This window comes from Culex quinquefasciatus, chromosome 3, assembly GCF_015732765.1.
Source record: "Culex quinquefasciatus strain JHB chromosome 3, VPISU_Cqui_1.0_pri_paternal, whole genome shotgun sequence".
NCBI classification, from domain to species: domain Eukaryota; kingdom Metazoa; phylum Arthropoda; class Insecta; order Diptera; family Culicidae; genus Culex; species Culex quinquefasciatus.
This window is the reverse complement of record NC_051863.1, coordinates 48316675-48324271: the sequence shown is the minus strand read 5'-3', so window position 1 is coordinate 48324271 and position 7597 is coordinate 48316675. Positions and strand designations below refer to the sequence as shown.

The window sequence follows — 7597 nt, the reverse complement described above, 5'->3', positions numbered from 1 at the left end:
TAGCACGGCTTTCTATCACCTGCACACTTCCCTGCCCCGGCCAAGAATTTGTGTTAGTGTTCCTTGTGGACTTAAATCGTCTGAGAGTTCTCGCGATTTACTTCAATGCTTTGCATTGCCGTTTTTCGCGTTGAAAAATTCGTGGATTTGGGCAAATTGTGTTGTTCGGAAACCGATTTGAAACATTGAATCATAAACAACATAGATTTTTAACCTACACATACTCCGCTGTGATAAATAAACAATCAAAACACAACACAATATCCCACCACCAAATTGACCTTTATTGCTTTACGATCAAGCTTCGCGCTGATCGACGACACACAATGACAAAGAATAAGAACAGACGAAACTTGCGAAAGTGGAATGGCACACACAGGAGTGTGACGTGGACGTCTCGGACGGTAATGTGCTATCTGAGAGGCCGAGTTCCGTCGACCCTGGCCAGCAGAACAATTGTTGTGTTTATTTTGGGCACCAGTCCCGAAATTAATTTAGCCGGTTTATGACCGACGCACGCAGATCGTTTGATCCAGGCAAGAAGACGATTCCCCTGGAGAGATCGTGCAAAATGAAATTAGGAAATTATAATTGAATAATGAACCCACGATAATCTGTGATAACTAGGAATACTTTAATTACTGTGATATTCAATCAGTGGAAAAACCCACGAAAAAGTTGAAACATTTTCAAAACTGAATGGTTTTGGAGTCGATTTCGGATCAATTTTGAGATTTCCGGATTTCCCAATCCAAAAGAGGTTGGTGAAAATAAAATGAATCTTTATTCATAATTTTTGCAGAGTTTAGTAACACTGACTAACTCTAACGATGTAAGTCGACCGAGGGTCGGTTAACCGCAGCAGTTGTTGAGGGGTTAAACATTGGTTTCCCTCGGAACTCGCTGTCGGTTCGACCCGAAGACCCGATGAGCATCTGCGGAGAAGGTTAGTCGTTACTAAACACCTGTAAAGAAAAAAAAAATGAAATTAATTGCACCGTACTAATGAATGTTATTGTGTGTAGAATTGTGTTAAATGTTTGTGAAAAACAGTTTGTTTATAAATTATGTTCATGCAGACTAGTGGATTTTGAACACCCTAGTCGTAAACATGGAGCATAGTTTATGTTGGGACTCCATAGTTGCACTGGCGGAACTGTGGACGGCAAAGGGATGATCAGTTTTGCCCTTCGCCGTAGCACTGTCCGTGGAGCTGTCGCGAGTGGAGTTCGCAACGACCAGAAGTGGTCAAAAGTTAGCCAGAAATTCACTAATTGAAAAAGCGCTTACCTTTATGCTTATGTTGGAGGTCCATAGCTGCGCTGGCAGTCCGACGAGACGACCAAGGGGTTATCCGTAGTGCCCTTGCGTCCGAGCGTCGACTGTGGAGCGGCAGTGAGGGGACTCTGCCAACCAAAATACCGGCCAGAAGTGCCAAGCCTAAAATTTTACGAGCAGCAATCATTAATTGATTTTTAATTTGCAAATTTTAATGTGTACACTTACCTGGTGCTCATCTTGCTGTGTCAAGATGACAAACCATGGTTCATCCCGGGATAATTTGTGGGTTTGTGCAGGCTGATCTTCCTCGGGAAGATTCAGAACCTAGCAGCAAAACACCACCACTTTTCAGGCTCACTGTGAGCTGAAAAGTAAATAAAAACTTAACGAAGATGTTCTTCGTAGGACTAGTCCAAAAACTTATACGACTTACCTGAACATATCGGACGAAACTTCGTCCAAAACCACCGAAAACGACGAAAAAAAAAACGCTCGCGCACTTAACAGTCGACCGAACTGAATTATCAGATGTAAACATTGCGTTATGCTCTGACAGTTCGGCGATGTGTTAGTGTGGTGACGTTTTGGCATCTGTCAACTGCAGAGACAGTTTGCTGCAGGGGCTTCACTTGAGGTTGAATCACCCCTTGGAGATCGAAAGTGATCCAAACTTGTAAATTCTGTACATAATTATTTTGTTGCGCAACATAACTATAGAGTTGTCTACCCATAATTCGGGATGATTTTTAATAATTATTTTAATTTGTTTTTGCATGATTTATGTTAACTTATTTATTTTAATTTGGTGTAAATTTTGTAAATATTGAATGTTTTTGTTTGTATTATTTATTATTTGAGTTGTTTTGTGAAGGTTCATTATCTCGCGCGTTGTAGCAGTAATGTACCTGAGAATTGTAGGTTAAATTGTCCACACCCACGAATCGAGTAGATGCCGACGACGGTTATGCAAAGCATTGTTGTAAAAAAATGCGAAACCTCGTCGTGCTTTCACATTTTTTTCGCCGGGGTGGTGGATAGTGTAACCGTTGGTCACAGTTCTTGAACGAACCTTCACTTTTCAATTTATTTCCGTACATACAACATCACACGACACAAGCAGTGAAGGGTTATCCGTACCGCTGCAAACACGCAGATCCTGACAGCGCTAGGTCAGGACTGCACGAATAGTGGGAGGAATAGAAAATGGGGTTTTTCCCTCCCAAAATGAGGAGGTTGTTTACCTCCGACGCCGAGGACAAGAATCGGGCTCTTTTATTATCAGGCGTCCGTGCGGTGTAGTCGAGGATCCAGGTGCCAGTACCGCAACTTTGTGCTGGACACGTTTAGGCCTTCTGGAGGAAGTGCCGCGGAAGTTATTCTCCCGCTCCGGAACTCGACCCCGTACGGGTTTGGTCAACCTAGCCCTGTAAGTGCAGAGTGCCGTTGGCTACGTTTCCCGTCAAGGACCACGACAATCTCTGGCGCGCGGCGCCATAAACGCAAAGGAGATTCCCCCTCTCGGCGCGACCGGATTGGTGGAAGCCAGGTCCGCCGATTACGACAACGAGGGAAGACGCCTGCCGCAGGAAGGATCGGCAACGCCCGCTCGACCTTGCCTCGCGGTTTCCAGCGCAGCAGCAACAACAGCCGTCAACCGTTATTCGGCTGCAACGAAGACGACCCCCCCCCCCCACGGGACTTCCGGCGGCACAGTCGAGGGCGCTCCTGTGACCGGCCAACGCTGAGGAGAACGCCGAAGGCGTTCAATCCCGGAAAGCTGCTGCTGGAGTTACGGTACGTTTAGTCCCTGAAAGTGCTACACTAAATACACACACACACTTTACACGATACAGAAAAATACACGTCTTAAATTTGAAAAGTGTGGTTCTTGATTTTTATTTCCTTTCCGAGTCTCTCTTGAATCGCTTAGTAGTAATGCCGACCCTGAGATGATGAGTAGTCAGTAGCTCAGGTCTACGACTACCTTTTAATAAATGGTCTCTGCCCTGAAAAAATGGAATGAGTTAGCCCTCCTTGACAACTGATCAAGCCATTAGTTTCACATCGGTGGCTTTGTGCAGCAACAAGTGTACGAAAATGCCACAGAAACTCCATTAGCCCGAGAGGGAGAGAGTGCGGAGCTCTTTCTGGAGGTTTGGCAAAGCCAGCTTTCCCGGGAACCCTTCGGGTTGTTTCGTCCCCAAATTGTGTGGCGAGGCGTCACGAACGGTACGTCACACTTTACTCGGAAGTTGGATGGGCAATTTCTGGCCTCATAGTTGAGCCAACATTCGTGTGTCAGCTCAACCTCTGACAGCCATCAGTCGGGGTTGATTGTCATGTAGTGATGATCAAAAAAGCATTTTATTTTTAATTTTCTAGCAAAATTTTCAATACGGCTAAAATAATTTAACTAAAAAAAAAACACTTTTTCGAACCACCCTACCCTATTTATGGTGTTTGCAGTCTCCGCCACCACCAACACAACGCGTTTGCAGTCATTGCGGTTTGGTCTCGTGTTTGGACGTCCCCTCTCTGTTTGGCTGTGGTTTGTGCTAGCAGGCTGCAAACTTTGTGCTAAGTAGATTTGTAAACTTTTGGCTGCAAAATTAATTTTGCGGATGTGCGCTTAGTTATTTAGACGGGAAGGGACCTGTATTTTTTTTTCTCAGCAAACAGTTTGAGGACGGAGACCGACAGCGATTGGAAAAATTTGTTATTGAATTATGGATTAATTAGGATTTTCCTTTTGTGAAATGAATCTTCGGAGAGGGGAACGACCCCTCGTTGGACGGATGTTTGCCAGAAATGGTGGCCACGGGATTTGGCAAAGATTTTAGTAGATTCGATTTGGGTAACATGAAACTTATTAAGCGTTTAATTATTGATTTGTGCACAGCAACTGTAAAGGATTGTTTTTTTTTTCCTGGAATTTATAAAAAATGTTCATGTCTTTTTATCATATGCCATCCAAAATTAAATGTAACCCGTTTTGTAATTTTGTGGTTCTCTAAATAAATTTGAGTTTGAGTTATAAAACAATTACAACTTTTTCTTAATTTTTAAGAATGATCAATTTGGATGGTCATCAAATCTTAGTGAAAAAATGCTCAAAGAGTCCGAAAGTGCGGTTTGGTTTTTTTAAGAATGCTGGGAAATTAAAAAAAATCAAGAATGTTAGAAAATTTGCTAAAATTTCGTTTAAAATCAATTTCGATTGGATCTCTGGTTGCTGAAATACAGAGGAAAAAGGAAAAACAAGATTAAAAAGTCTTCAAAGTTCAGGTTCCTAAATTCAATATTACAGCTATAAACAGTCCATTAACGGTGATCCATACGAAAAAAATATTCTGAAAGTTTTAAAATCAATACTAACATCCATCCGAACTCCAAATAGACAACCTTGACTGATTAAAAAATATATTGGATTGAATATAAAGTTTACAAACTACTAAGTATAAAAGTTTATATAATTCTAGACATTCTATATAAAAACTTATCTTAACTTAATTTTTCAAACTTTTAATTTAACTAAATGTCAACACAGAGCAATTCAAGCTCAAATCAGGATTTTTTCTGGTACTTTTGTACCCGACCCTCTCCGATTTCAATGAAACTTTGTAGATATGTTATCCTAGGCCTGTAAAAGCCATTTTTGGGTGTATGGAGCCGATAGTACTCGAAAATAACATTTGAGAAGGGCGTAAGTTATTTAAATATTTTTGTATTTTGCAATTTAAAAATTACTGTATCTCGAAGCCGTTGCATCGTATCAAAAAGTGGTCGAAGACAAGCTTATAGGAAATTGGACGGGCTTTCTGAAAAAATACACTGAAACAAAAATACATGCCACTTCTATGATTTCTTTTGATTTTAAAGTTTAAAAGTTAAATTTTAAGGTGATGTCACGATTTTTTTTTCGTTCAAATTTTTTGAGGAAATAGCCTAGGATGTTACAAAAAAACTGACGAAAAAATGCAGGATGGTATGTGAGGATCGAAGTAAACTGGGAGCGTGAACAGACGTATATTTTTTTCCACTGTCATATTTTTGGAATTTGTTTTTTTTTTAAGCTTTCGATTCCAATTTTTAAACCGGAGTTCCTGTACAATTTTAATGGTGGTAGCGGTTGAGGTTGTGTCAGTGGAATATCAAAACCCAGATTTCAACTTCTCGTCGGCTTGATGCTCTTCTTGGGGGTGACGATTTCACGAACAAGAAGGCAGGATCAGCAACAACTGGAGCACTTTATGAAGTGGTCATCATGCTCCTGTTCCAATCTACCAATCCGGCCAGCAGTATAAGACTAAATGCATCGTGTGGTGTGGGGTGGGTCTCGTGGCGCAGGGGTAGCGGCTTCGGCTGCCGATCCCGATGATGCTATGAGACGCGGGTTCGATTCCCGCCTTATCCACTGAGCTTCTATCGGATGGTGAAGTAAAACGTCGGTCCCGGTTTCTCCTGTCTCGTCAGAGGCGCTGGAGCAGAAATCCCACGTTAGAGGAAGGCCATGCCCCGGGGGGCGTAGTGCCAATAGTTTCGTGCATCGTGTGGTGATCAGTACCAACTTGCGGCGTCTTATGCCTTTGCTGCCGGTCGAGCAGTACCAGGATTGCTGCTGGAAGAACTGAAACCTTGATTGTTGCTGCCTGCTACTTTACTGTAGTCCTGTTCAAGTCCAGAAGTCTCAGAAGAATTACGATTCAAGTGGCATTTGATGATAAGTTCAAACCCTGCTGGAGCTGTTGAATCTTGATTTGGTGAGATCTATCCATTTTATCTATCATTATTTGATAGATGATTTTATTCCCTTATTTTATATAATATTCTATTGATCAAATGATATATCCATATTATCCCTTTCCCATCTTCCCTTTCTCCTATCCTCATTTCCTCCCCCTCCCCTCCCCTAAAAATTATTATCTGCCAAATTTACACTTACACACCACACCACAACTGATACGGAGCGTTTGGTACGGTATGTCCACGCATCCTTCCTCCCCTGATGATCCTGTGAAATGTGATCCATTCACAGAATCTGTCTCTGCGGTTAATGCAACGCAGTAGGCCTGGCCGCTTTAATTTTTGCTATACATTTTCGGGGTAACTCGGATGTACTGTAATCATTAATATTGACAAGAAAGGACTTGAGGCGTAATCTTACCACAAGTTCTTCCAGGATGCTTTTTTCGGACTGGCTGCGTTTGTGTTCGATTAGATTAGATTAGATTAGAAAAAATGCAGGATGGTATGTCTCTTCTTAAAAAAAAAAAACCAAACATCATTTACTAAAACTGTCTTTTTGAAAAGTGGTCTAAACGTCAAAATTTTTAAGAACCGATAGTGGGAATCGATTTCCCAGACAATTTTACATAAAAGTCTCCATATTGACCATTGTCCTATGTCCAATCCATGCGGGTTAAAAAATACAAATGTTGAAAAAATAGATTTTTTGTGGTTTCTGGCAATTTCCATATGACAGACTTGATTTTTCAGTCTCGAAAATATTTTTATCGGAAAGCTCGTTCAGTTTCCAATAAGTTTGCCTGTGACAGCTTTTCAATTTGACTCGTTTTAATATTTACGTAAGCTTATTTACTACGGTGATGAGATAGATTTGGTGTCAAATGGACTTTTATGTAAAAATAGACGCTTGATTTGATGGCGTACTCAGAATTCAGAAAAAACGTATTTTTCATCGAAAAAAACACTAATAAAGTTTTAAAAACTCTGCCACTTTCCGTTACTCGACTGTAAATTTTTTTGGAACATGTCATTTTAAGGGAAGTTCAATGTTCTTTTCAAATTAACATTAACTCAGAAGGGTCATTTTTTCATTTAGAACAATTTTTTTTCATTTTAAAGTTTCTCGTTTTTCTAACTTTGCAGGGTTATTTTTTAGATTTTAATAATGTTCTACAAAGTTGTAGAGTAGAAAATTACAAAAAAAAAGATAAACAAACATAAGGGGTTTACTTACAAACATCACGAGTTATCGCGATTTTACAAAAAAAAAGTTTTGAAAAAGTTGGTCGTCGTCGATCATGGACGACGAAACAAAGAGAAACGCAAAATGTAACTTTTTCAAAACTTTTTTTCGTAAAAACGTTAGAAAAAACAAGAAATGAAAAAAAACTAACTTTACAAAATGGCTTTTCAGAAAACAAAACTGAAATTTATAGGTGGAGAAAAGCCAGAATGAAAAGAATATTTATTTTCAATAACAAAAATCTTACTATTTTTATGCATAGTTTAACCATAATTTGTGTTTCATCATTGCTTTAAACTAAATCGCAACATGTTCCCTTTTTTCCAG

General features: G+C 40.2%; 1 long non-coding RNA gene across 1 annotated transcript; it reads right to left on the bottom strand.

The window, feature by feature from the left end:
* Positions 1-898: 898 nt before the first annotated feature.
* On the bottom strand, positions 899-2193 carry LOC119770044. The gene is made up of 3 exons (XR_005278630.1): positions 1715-2193; positions 1291-1440; positions 899-965 (listed from the first exon to the last, which is right to left on the bottom strand). It is a non-coding gene; the product is annotated as an uncharacterized LOC119770044 (long non-coding RNA).
* Between the last annotated feature and the right edge of the window lie 5404 nt (positions 2194-7597).